Source organism: Apium graveolens, chromosome 3 (genome assembly GCF_009905375.1).
Source record: "Apium graveolens cultivar Ventura chromosome 3, ASM990537v1, whole genome shotgun sequence".
NCBI lineage: Eukaryota > Viridiplantae > Streptophyta > Magnoliopsida > Apiales > Apiaceae > Apium > Apium graveolens.
This window is the reverse complement of record NC_133649.1, coordinates 110,680,684-110,694,257: the sequence shown is the minus strand read 5'-3', so window position 1 is coordinate 110,694,257 and position 13,574 is coordinate 110,680,684. Positions and strand designations below refer to the sequence as shown.

Here is a 13,574-nt window from a genome sequence, read left to right as displayed (position 1 = left end):
CTCAACTGTGACCTCATGTGCATGCGAAGAAGGCAGAATATTAGCACAAATAAACGCATTCCATGCACGGGCATACCTGTTCATCGCGATCGCCGGAAAGTGACGATACTCATTAGTTCCAGTCTTGAAAGTCCATATTGTGCCCGGCCTACAGAGAGTAGTACAAATCAAATCCAAGTCAAAATCCTCAGCAGTCTTCTTGTTCCAACTCTCCTCCGTGGGCTTCCTCTGTCTCTGCCCAATCACATGGCGAATCACCGCTGGGTGATAATCAACCGTCATCCCCCGGACCACAGAATACCCATTCTTCTCGGCCTTCGCGTTCGCATAGAACTCACGAACCACGCTCATCGGCACTGCTTCAGGCGACTCACAAAAAGCTATCCACCCCTTCTCAGCAATCATAGGCAACAACTCACCATCTCTCCCCAATGATAAAAAGCCCCTCTCCTTCAGAATCGGCTTCCCCAGAAGCCTAGTGTACTCCTCCTCAGCAGCCCTATCATTCAAACGAGGCCTCGCAGCAGTACCCCTCGAAGAATCAGCAGTAGGGACCGTGCTGCTGCTATCAATAGTCCTTGCTCTCTTGAGTGCCATCGAATCTGAATAAAAGTGCTTGAGATTTATGTTTTTGTGTGTGGGAGAGAGTTGAAGTGTAGAAAGAGTATGTGAGATATATGGGATAGGTGTATGTATATATAGGGTATGGATTAGGGTAGAATTTGATTAGGAGTGGGTTTAAGGGTTAAAATCATGGGATAATGGGGAAATAGGTCGTGGGTTTATGGGCTGTATTTTGTTTTTTTATTTTTCTGATTTTTTTGGATTTTTATGAAACTAAAATTTTTTCTCCCAGACGACCCCTGAGCGATCGCTCAGGAAAGCTGAGCGGGCGCTCAGGTGGCTACTGGATTTTTTTTTCTGGCCCAGTTTTTCTAATTTTTTTGTGGTTTTGGATAGGTTATTAACTTCTAAGAGTTCCTGTAACAACAAATCATGGGTTGCCTCCCACGAAGCGCTTCTTTTTCGTCATTAACTTGACGTTGCGCACCTTCCTCAAGTTGACAATAAAATGGCACTAACCACTTCTCGATTTGTCGTGCCTCCATAGTAGTGCTTCAAACGCTGACCATTAACCTTGAATGCTTGGTCCAGATCATTCTCAAAAATTTCCACCGCTCCATGTGGAAACACAATTTTGAAAATAAAAGGTCCAGACCACCTTGATTTCAACTTCCCAGGAAAAAGTCGGAGACGAGAGTTGAATAAGAGAACTTGTTGCCCCGACACGAATAACTTAGGATGTAGCTTCCTATCATGCCACCTTTTCACCTTTTCCTTGTACATTTTGTTGTTCTCGTACGCTTGGAGTCGAAATTCATCAAGTTCATTAAGCTGAAGCATTCGCTTCTTTCCAGCTGCATCTAGATCCAGGTTCAACTTTTTCAACGCCCAATAGGCCTTATGCTCAAGCTCCGCAGGTAAATGACATCCCTTACCATACACCAGTTGAAACGGGGACATACCAAGTGGAGTTTTGTATGCTGTTCTGTAAGCCCAAACAGCTTCATCGAGCTTTAAAGACCAATCCTTCCTTGACGGACAAACAACCTTCTCTAGAATGCGCTTGATCTCTCTGTTAGATACTTCCACTTGACCATTTGTTTGCGGATGATAGGCAGTAGCAACTCGATGATTCACGTTATAACGCTACATCATATAAGTGAACTTACGGTTGCAGAAATGCGACCCTTCATCACTTATGATTACTCGAGGCGTTCCAAACCTTGTGAAAATCTGCTTATGAAGAAAATTCAACAATGCCTTTGCATCATTTGTCGGTAGAGCTTTGACTTCTACCCATTTTGAGACATAATCGACTGCCAGCAAGATGTACTGATTGTTGCAGGATGAGACAAAAGGCCCCATGAAATCGATTCCCCAAACATCAAAGACCTCGACTTCAAGCATCACATTTAACAGCATCTCATCCTTTCTCGTCAAATTTCCCACTCTTTGGTAACGATCACACCTTAAAACAAATTGATAAGCATCCTTAAACAAGGTAGGCCAGAAAAAACCTGCTTGCAGAATACGAGCTACCGTCTTCTCACCACCATAGTGTCCTCCATAAACTGTGGAGTGGCAGTCTCGTAATATCTCCTCCGTCTCACAGAATGGGATACATCTCCTGATGATCTGGTCAGCTCCCTATCTAAATAAATACGGTTCATCCCACATATACCACTTTACCTCATGCAGAAACTTCTTCTTTTGAGCTGTGGTCAAATTAGGAGGCATTATATTGCTGACAAGATAATTCACAATATCTGCAAACCATGGCTCTTCCTCCTGAACTGCGAACAACTGCTCATCCGGAAAAGATTCGTTGATCAATGTCTTATCATGTGAAGTAGACTCGGGATTCTCCAATCTAGAGAGATGGCCAGCTACTTGATTCTCAGTACTTTTCGATCCTTGATCTCTAACTCAAATTCCTGTAGTAAGAGCACCCAACGAATGAGTCTCGGCTTCGAATCCTTCTTGGAAACCAAATAGCAAATGGCCGCATGATCAGTGAATACTGTCATTTTTGTCCCAAGCAGATAAGATCGAAATTTTTCGAAACCAAAGACTATAGCCAAGAGCTCCTTCTCAGTAGTGGTATAGTTCATTTCCGCCCTATTTAAGGTCTTGCTAGCATAGTAGACCACATGAAAGAGATTATTCTTGCGCTGCCCAAGAACTGCGCCTACCGTATAATCACTCGCATCACACATCATCTCAAAAGGCTCTGTCCAATCCGGTGCTGTAATAACTGGTGCAGTGATCAAACTCTTCTTAAGAGTCTCGAATGCCATCAAACATTCATCATCAAATTTGAAAGACACATCCTTCTCAAGCAAGTTGCACAGCGGCTTAGATATCTTCGAAAAATCATTGATGAAACACCAATAAAAACCCGCATGACCAAGAAAACTACGGATTCCTTTCACAGAAATAGGTGGTGGAAGATTTTCAATGACTCCCACCTTGGCTTTGTCCACCTCAAGACCCTTGCTAGAGACCTTATGCCCAAGAATAATGCCTTCACGCACCATAAAATGACATTTTTCCCAATTGAGCACCAAATTAGTTTCCACGCACCTTTTGAGCATGACACAAAGATTATTCAAACATTCATCATACGAATGTCCAAATACGGAGAAGTCGTCCATGAACACCTCGACATTATTGCCAATCATGTCAGAGAATATAGCCATCATACATCTCTGAAAAGTGGCCGGTGCGCCGCATAACCCAAACGAAACTCTGCAAAAAGCAAACGTGCCAAATGGACAAGTGAAGGTAGTCTTTTCTTGATCCTCTGGTGCAATACAAATCTGATTATACCCCGAGTAACCATCCAGAAGAAAATAATACTCATGACCAGCCAACCTGTAAAGCATCTGATCAATAAACAGAAGAGGGAAGTGATCCTTCCTCGTGGCCTTGTTCAACTTTCGGTAGTCCATGCATACTCTCCATCCTGTGACTGTTCGAGCGGGAATGAGCTCGTTCTTCTCATTTGCTACCATAGTAATACCTCCTTTCTTAGGCACACATTGCACGAGGCTCACCCAAGAACTGTCAGAAATAGGATAAATTATTCATGCATCAAGCCACTTCAGAATTTCTTTCTTCACCACCTCTTTCATGATAGGATTAAGTCTGCGCCGTTGCTCAACAGTTGGCTTACTACCCTCCTCGAGCAGAATCTTATGCATGTAATATGAAGGGCTGATCCCCTTGATGTCTGCTATGGTCCATCCAATAGCCGATTTGAATTCTCTCAAAATCCTTAAGAGTTTGTCCTCCTCACTACCTGAAAGGTCAGATGCAATAATAACAGGTAATGTAGATGCATCACCTAAAAAAGCATACCTCAAGTGTTCAGGCAATGGCTTAAGCTCCAAGGTGGGTGCTTCCTCAATTGATGGTTTGAGCTTTCCTTCAGCATTTTTGAGGTCAGAAGTACCAAGAGATTCAAACGGCATGTCCAGCTTTCGCCTCCAGGGAGAAGCATTAAGATATTATAATTGCTCATTGCCATCCTCATCATCACTGTCAAAATCCCCAATAAGGCCTTTTCTAATGCATCAGACATTAGCATATGATCGAGTTCTCAAGTAACCGCAAAATCAATCAAATCCACTTTTAAGCACTCCTCATCTTCTGTAGGGAATTTCATTGTTTGAATACATTGAAGGTCACATCCTGATCCTGCACCCTCATTGTAAGTTCACCTTTCTGCACATCTATCAAGGTACGGCCAGTAGCCAAGAAAGGTCTTCCCAAGATTATGGGAATCTTCTTATCTTCCTCGAAATCCAGAATAACAAAGTCTGCAGGAAAGAAGAGCTTATCCACCTTAACTAGCACATCCTCCACTATGCCTCTTGGGTAAGTAATAGAACGATCAGCCAATTGTAGAGACATGTAGGTGGGCTTTGGATCAGGAAAATCCAACTTTTTAAAGATCGACAACGGCATCAGATTGATGCTTGCTCCTAAATTGCAAAGGCATTTGTCAAAAGACAACTTGCCAATGGTTCAAGGAATGGTGAAGCTACCTGGATCTTTAAGCTTTGGAGGTAACTTTTGCTGTAGCACAACACTGCATTCTTTCGTTAGAGCAACGATCTCAAGGTCATCCAGTTTCACCTTCCTTGAAAGAATACTCTTCATAAACTTCGCATAACTAGGCATTTGCTCCAGAGCCTCAGTGAAAGGTATATTGATGTGAAGTTTCTTGAACACCTCCAGAAACTTACCGAACTGCTTATCCAGCTTTTGTTGTTGCAATCTCTTAGGGAAAGGTGGTGGAGGATAGAGTTGTTTCTCCCCTGTATTACCCTCAGGCAGAGTGTGTTCAACATAAGTCTTCCTTGGTTCTGCCGCTTTCTCCTTTTGCTTAACTCTTCATCTCCAACTTCAGCTTCTCCTTCTTTTGCCTTTTCAGCATCATCAACTTTCCCAGACCTTAAGGTAATAGCCTTGACTTGCTCTTTAGCTTCCTTCCTGCCTGGAACTTCCGTGTCACTGGGAAGTGTGCCAGGTTGGCGATTGAGCACTGCATTGGCTATTTGACCGATTTGATTTTCCAAGGTCTTGATCGACACCGCCTGACTCTTGCATAACAGCTTAAGTTCCTCAAAATTAGCACTAGTGGGTGCAACTGCACCTCCCTGTTGAGGATATGATTGCCTTTGAGCATACTACTGTGGTTGCTGGAATCCAGGTGGATTGAACTGTTTACTCACACCTTGCTGATATGGTGGCTGAATAGCATTCTGATTATTACCCCAACTGAAATTTGGATGATTTCTGTTGTTAGGATGATAAGTAGCTGGCACAGGCTGCTGTTGTCGCTGATAATTGTTCACATACTGAACAGATTCGTTAACAAGAGAACACTGATCAATAGCATGAGAACCTGCACAAAGCTCACAGACCATAGCTATTTGACTGACTCCATGGGTAGCTAGAGAATCGACCTTCATAGACAACGCTTGGAGCTGCGCTACAATAGCGGTGGCTGCATCGACTTCCAGAATACCTGCTACCTTCCCAGGCATCATCCTTTGAGTTGGGTTTTGATGCTCATTTGCAGCCATAGTCTCAATAAGATTATAAGCCTCAGTATAGCTTTTGGCCCACAAGGCGCCTCCAGCTGCTGCATCGAGCATGGGCCGAGATTGGGCCCCTAAACCATTATAGAAACCAGTGATCACCATCCAATCGGGTATTGCATGATGTGGACATTTTCTTAACATTTCCTTGTAGCGTTCCCAAGCTTCGCACATAGATTCTATAGGTTGCTGTGCAAACTGAGTAAGAGCACTCCTCATAGCAGCAGTCTTGGCCATTGGATAAAACTTCACCAGAAACTTTTGCGCAAGATCTTGCCAAGTAGTGATGGACCCAGCTGGTTCAGAATGTAAGCAGTTCTTAGCTTTATCCCTCAGTGAGAATGGGAAAAGCCTCAGCTTGATAGCCTCATCAGTCACACCATTATATTTGAAAGTACTGCAGATCTCGACAAAATTTCTTATGTGCATGTTGGGGTCTTCAGTCGCAGCTCCTCCGAAAGAAACAGAGTTCTGAACCATCTGAATAGTGCCCGGCTTGATTTCAAAGGTGTTAGCTTGGATAGCCGGATGAAGAATGCTTGACTGAATGTCATCAATTTTAGGCCGAGAAAAGTCCATAAGAGCTGGATCTGCCAGAACAATACGATCACCCATGATTACTGGCTCTTTATGCTCACTTCCTGAATCCGAATCTTCAAAGTCTATTTTCTCCGGAATATCAAGAACTTCGTCTGTCTCCTCAGCTGTATCTAAAGTCCTCTTGCGAGTACGAGAATGAGTTTGCATAAACGCTCGCTAAAGTACCTGAAACACAACCGGAAACAATAAGTAACACGTCTTAATCACTGAGTCCTAACGACCAATGATGGTAAGTACATAAACTAAACAAATACGCCGAGTCCCCGGCAGCGGCGCCAAAAACTTGTTAAGGCGAAAACACGCGCTAATATTCACGCAAGTATACGCGTTTGCAAGTAATATAGAATACTTTCTAGTTCGTTCCCACAGAGACACAGACTAATTATGTTCAATTAAACTCACTCACTAATGTATGTTTACTTCTCAATGTTAAGACAATAACACTTAGATTTGATTAACTAATTATGAACTATAATTAACTACTAGAATTAAACACTTAATTAACACTTAGAATTAATAATATTAAAATACTCATGAGATCACAACTTCATTACTACTTCCTTCAGTAGTCATTGTTATTACCCTTAGCATGCAACAACGATGATATTAATCGAATAACACGAAACTGATAAAAGCCGACTTTCATTGTACTAATACCATTCTACCAAACATCCACAATTAAGATAGAAGTTGAATAGACATCAATTATGTTGAGTCCCTATATGTCTACAGAAATTGACAACATAATGATTTAAGAACAAGTTATTCCTTTTGATTACACAGGGCGAATACAACGGTTAGAGTTACCCACTAATCATGCAGACTTGTACATGAACCTATGCTAGCATGGCAAGTTCTAAATCTCGAGATCCACCGTCGCTTCACAAGAGATTAACACCCTATCTTATATGTTCGTGATGCACATAAGACGAATACGCACAACCAATACTAGATATCATACAATCATCACACACTAAGGTATTAAACAACTAACTAAAGAAGTACATAGCAAATCCGTTATGACCCCATGATCACGATTAGCCCATGTTAGGACTCATCGTCATCATGGGTTCATATGAAAACATGATAAATAAACACAAAAGAATAATAACTAAACTAATTATATTAAACCAGAGTACGTCATAAGAGTAAAAAGGGTCAAAGCAAAGAAAACTAGCATCCAACGTTACAACAAAATAAAGAATCACAAGAAAAATGCTTCCTCTTCATTGCGATGTGCTAAAACGGTCTTCTTCCTTATCTCCTTCGCTCCTTGATTAATACAACGATCCAACACACGTGAAACGTCTCTGAAATCTACTTATATAGGAGTCCCATAAAACCCAGATTACTCAGAAGTTGGAAGCCAAACAGAATTAGAAGTCTAAAATATTAAATCTAAAATTACGACCCTGCGCGGCCGCTCAGCATAGCTGAGCAGGCGCTCAGACCCCTTCTGGAAAAATGGTCTGTTTGCTCCGTTTCTTCGCTGTAATCTGCTCCTCTCTTCCCACTTGCAATGCTAGACACATGCCAAGCACTATTATTGATGAATTCTCCCCCGAAATGTAACTAATACCCTGAAATGCATAAACACTAGAAAAACACATCAAATACACAAAATACTTGATTTCAAGACACCAATTTAAGCTATTATAAGACGTTCTAAGTGGTATAAAATGCCACTTATCAGGAATCTTACCAGAAAGGACGGGATGCCTTTAAATGTGATGCTTGAAGTTGATGTCTTCGATGTTTGGGGAATCGATTTTATGGGACCATTTATCTCATCCTACAATAATCAATACTTCTTGCTGGCAGTCGATTATGTCTCGAAATGGGTAGAAGTCAAGGCTCTACCGACTAATGATGCAAAGGTAGTGTTGTGTTTTATTCATAAGCAGATACTCACAAGGTTTGGAACGCCAAGAGTTATCATAAGTGATGAAGGGTCATATTTCTACAATCGTAAGTTCACTTCTATGATGCAACGCTACAATGTGAATCATCGCATTGCTACTGCCTATCATCCGTAAACTAATGGTCAAGCTGAAGTGTCTAATAGAGAGATCAAGCGCATTTTAGAGAAGGTCGTTTGTCCGTCAAGGAAAGATTGGTCTTTGAAGCTCGATGAAGCTGTTTAGGCTTATAGAACAACATACAAGACTCCACTTGGGATGTCCCCGTTTCAACTTGTCTATGGTAAGGGTTGTCATTTACCTACGGAGCTTGAGCATAAGGCTTATTTGGCATTGAAGAAGTTAAACCTTGATCTAGATGCAGCTGGAAAGAAGCAGATGCTTCAGTTAAATGAACTTGATGAATTTCGACTTCAAGCGTACGAAAATAATAAATGGTACAAGGAAAAGGTAAAAAGGTGGCACGACAGGAAGCTATCGCCTAAGTCATTCGTGCCGGGGCAACAAGTTCTTCTATTCAACTCTCGTCTCCGACTTTTTCCTGGAAAGTTGAAATCAAGGTGGTCTGGACCATTTATCGTCAAAACTGTGTTTCCACATGGAGCGATGGAGATTTTTGAGAACAATCCAGGCCAAACATTCAAAGTAAATGGTCAGAGATTGAAGCACTATTATGGGGATATGACAAACTATGAAGTGGTTAGTGCCGTTTTATTATCAACTTGATCGCATTACTCTACGTCAAGCTAATGACGTAAAAGAAGTGCTTCTTGGGAGGCAACCTAAGATATGAGACCATAGGACACTTTATAATTTAGTACTTTATCTAAAAACCCAACAAAATCCGAAAAAAGTTGGCAATTTTTTTTTCCAGAAGCCTTGCAGGCGCCCGCCTACTAGGATTAGGCAGCCGCGCGGTAGCAGGCGCCCGCCTGCTGGTGCCAGGCGACCGCCTGCGCCCCTGCTTTTTGAAAAATCATTTTTCAGCCTATAAAAATAAACAAACAAAACAAAAACAAAAATTACAGAAACCATATCACCCATTAACTCACGACTTCTCCCCATACTTAGCCACAATCCCCACTCCTAATCAAATTCTAACCCTAGTTTTGCCTTATAAAAACATACAACTTCTACATACACATCCCACACACTTTCAACTCTACAAAATCTCTCCTACACACCAAACATAAACTCTCCAACTCTTATTCTCAGTTTTCATGGCCCCAAAGAGATCACGAACTGTGGGTAGCAGCAACACCAACCCGACTGCTACTGATTCTTCGAGGAATACTGCTGCAAGGCCCCGATTGTTGGATGGGGCTGCTGAAGAAGAGTACACCAAGCTTCTAACTAAGCCTATTATGAGGGAGAGGGGGTTCTTACCATCAGGGAGGGATGGTGATTTGCTACTGATGATTGCTGAGATGAGATGGATTACATTCTGTGAGTCACCTGAGGCGGTTATGATGAGTATTGTTCACGAGTTCTATGTGAATGCCAAGGCCGACAAGAATGGGTTTCTGTTATTCATGGGCTTACTGTTGATTATCAGCCCGAGGCGATTCATCGGGTAATTGGATAGCGACAAAGGAAACCAAAAGAGGAGCATTGGAATGAAAAGACCCCTGAGGACGTTGATATAGACTTGATTATTCCTACTCTCTGTCGGCCGGGCACAATGTGGAAATTCAAAAGGGAAACCAACGAGTATCGTAATTTCCCTGCTATCACGATGAATAGGTATGCTCGTGCTTGGAATGCATTTATATGTGCTAATATTCTTCCTTCTGTGCATTCACATGAGGTTACAGTGTAGAGGGCGAGGTTTTTATGGGGAGTTCTGAATGAAGATTATTATGTGGACCTTGGTGAGTACATCTACCAAGGGATTTTGAAGTTTTTGAGGGGAAATCGCAATACTCTATCCCGTATGCCTCTATTGTCAAAAAACTTTGCAAGGCATGTGAAGTCTAGTGGCCTTCTTATAAGCAGCTGCAGATGCCGGCCGCTCTTATTGATTCATCGATGTTGAATGCGATGCAGGAGTGGACGGATGGAGAGCCCGAGTCATATGGTTTGGGGTATCACCTTCCAGGAGGAGTTCCAACAGCTGGTGCTACCATGGTTAGGCCCAGTCAGGCTCAGGGAGAGGCAGGTTCTTCGAAAGCCCAGGGAGGAGATGGTTTCGGGATCGGCTGATGTCCAGTACAGGAGGCTTTCCAGGAGGATGGATACGATGTATGAGTCGTAGAGTCGGTTTGCGCAGGAGCTCACCCAAGCACTTGGGACTGCATTTAAAGGCCTTGGAGCTAACATCCAGTGGCCCGTTTATGGTGAGAATTCTGCTTATCCACCTCCTGACACTCCACACTCTGAGGGTGATGATGACGATGATTCGTCTGAGTAGGTATACCCTGTGTTCCTTTCTATTACCTTCACTGGGGAAAGTGAAGATTTTAAGTTTGGGGGTGGTAGTTAAGGAACATATTTGTGTGTGTGTCATGTAGTTGTATATTCATGATAGTTTAGCTCATTTAGTTGCATATTTTTGCCATATAGTTTTTTATATAGTTTTTAGCTTTATTTATCATGTCATATAGCTCATGCATATACCATGATCCCTTTGTGTTGCTTTACCGATTAATATGTGATATTGATGCGAGTGTAGTGATAGCGTTAGAGTGATGTTGAATCTTGTTAGGTTGGCATGCATGCTAGAAATACTTGTAATTTCACTAAGTCTTAGAGTATGCTTAAGGACTAGATTGTTGTCATGATTTGATGGTTTTTGAGGATAATCTATTGCTATACTTAGAATGCATGATATGCTCTTAATCATAAAAGACATGAAAAGATAAAAATTGGAAAAAATTGGTATTCATTGCTAGTTGTGGCTAGGCGTCAAATGGCTAGTAGTCGGGTCGTATTGTATACGAGTAGTCTAGGGTTGAGAAAGATGGAGCGAAACACACTTGCTTAGAAAAGAAAAAAAAGAAAAAGAAAAGAAATAAATAGAAAAAGAAAAGAAGGAAAAAAAAAGAAAGAAAAAAAAGAAAAGAAAGAAAAAAATATGGTTTAATGCACAATTGATCACGAGTGGACTCTTCGGTATTCGAGTTCTTAAGTTCTTAGGGGACTTTGTGCCTAGTGACCTAAGGCTTTTATAGTCGGGATCCGCTAACCTAACGCTCGCTAAATGGGTACCATTGCATAAGTCTTTTGTGGACCTCACTCATTGCACGATCAAATAAGCATTTGTTTTATGTGTTGAATAAAATCATGATTCCGTAATAAACCCCAATAATCTTGAAGTGTTATAAGTTATTTTGTGTCTAGAATATATTCTTCGTATAAGCTTGTGATTGCCTTGAGGATAATTAAGTTATGGTGATTGATCTAGTTTCGAATCATATCTGTTAAGCATTCGCACATACCACGTTTCTAGTTGTATGTTAGCTTGCTTGATTTGATTGATCTTTAGTCGCCTAATTGCATTTATTGATATGTCATGTGTTGGTTGGTTTAGTCATCATGATGGGGATCACTGCATTCATATAAGTTACATTCATGCATGTTTTTTTATTCTATTTTTGAGTCTGTGATGCTTGAGGACAAACATCGATTTAAGTTTGGGGGTGTGATAAGTGGAATTTTATACCACTTAGAGCATCTCATAACGGCTTCAATTGGTGTCTTGAACTCGAGTATTTTATGTATTTGACACGTTTTCTAGTGTTTTTGCATTTCAGGGTATAACTTGCGTAGATTGGTGGTTTTCATCAAATAAAGCTTAAGGAAGTACTTGGAATCAGTCTAGGGGTGATGAGCGAAGAAATCAGCAAAAAAAGAAGCAAAATAGATTATTTTCCAGAAAGGTTGTAGGCGCCCGCCTGGAAGGAGCAGGCGACCGCCTGATAGCAGGCGACCGCCTGATAGCAGGCGGCCGCGTGGAGGATGCAGGCGGCCGCCTGTGTGCGGAAATTCAGATTCTGGATTTTATTAATTCTATTACAATTGGGCTTCTGTTAGCGCTGGTTCTCTTGGGCTATTATATAAACCTTATGGGAAGTCGTTTTCTATAAAAGAGAAGAGATAATCAAGAGCGAAGGCAAGAAGATTAAGAAGACCATTTTAGCATGCAATAGTGAAGAAGAAGAAGCATACGTTTATCTTATGATTCTTTTAATTCCTTGTAACCGTGGATGCTAGTTTTCTTTATGCTTTGAACCTTAATACTCTTGTGACGTACTTCATTATTTATTAAGTATTTTTATTAGTTTATATCGTTGTGTTATTATCATGCTTTCATATGAACCCATGATGACGATGAGTTCTATTATGGGCAATCGTGATCATGGGATTCTAGCGGATTTACTATGAATTTCTTTAGTTAATTGTTTAATATCTTGGTATGTGGTGATTGTATGATATCTAGCATAGGTTGTGCTTAATCATCTTATGTGCGTCGCGAATATGTAAGATAGCTTGTTAATCTCTTGTGAAGCGACAGTGAATCTTGAGATTTAGAACTTGCCATGCTAGCATAGGTTCATGTACTGTATGCATGATTAGTGGGTAACACTAACCGTTTTACTTGCCCTGTGTAATCATCATGCATAACTTGCGCTTAAATCATTATGTTGTCAAATTCTGTAGACATATAGGGTCTCAACATAATTGATGCCTATTCAACTTTTGTCTTAATTGTGGATGCTTGGTAGAATGGTATTCGTACAACAAAAGTTGGCGTTTATCAGTATCATGTTATTCGATTAATATCATCACCATTACATGCTAATGTTAATGACAATAACTATTGAATGAAGTATTAATGAAGTTAGGATCTCATGTATGTTTAATATTGTTAATTTAAGTGTTTAATTCTCGTAGTAATTATTAGTTAACTAACATTAATTGTTATTATCTTGACATTGAAGAATAATCATACATTGGTGAGTAAGTGTTAATTAGATATAATTAATCAGAGTCTCTGTGGGAACGAACTAGAAATCATTTTATATTACTTGTAAACGCATATACTTGTGTGAATTATTTAGCGCATGCTTTGTGCCTAACAGTAAGTTGTTGGAGATGATTGTAGAGATGGGTTGTATTGCTTTTTGTGAGGCACCAGCTGCGGTGCCTATGAGTGTGGTTCATGAGTTTTACGTGAATGCAAAGGCGGATACGAACGGTTTTACTATAGTGAGGGGGTTGACGGTGGACTACAGTGCTGAGGCTATTCAGAGGGTGATCAATCAGCCCGAGAGGAGGCCAGAGCAGGAGGATTGGAATGCTAAGACCGGTGATGATTTTGACTTGGACCTTATTTTTGCTACGCTATGTGTTCCAAGTACTCACTGGAAGTTTAAGAAGGGCA

At 41.1% G+C, this 13,574-nt stretch overlaps 1 non-coding gene across 1 annotated transcript; it reads left to right on the top strand.

The window, feature by feature from the left end:
• The first annotated feature begins 5,787 nt into the window (after positions 1 to 5,787).
• LOC141715291 (small nucleolar RNA R71) lies at positions 5,788 to 5,894 on the top strand. Its single transcript, XR_012572058.1, has one exon. It is a non-coding gene; the product is annotated as a small nucleolar RNA R71 (small nucleolar RNA).
• The last annotated feature ends 7,680 nt before the right edge of the window (positions 5,895 to 13,574 follow it).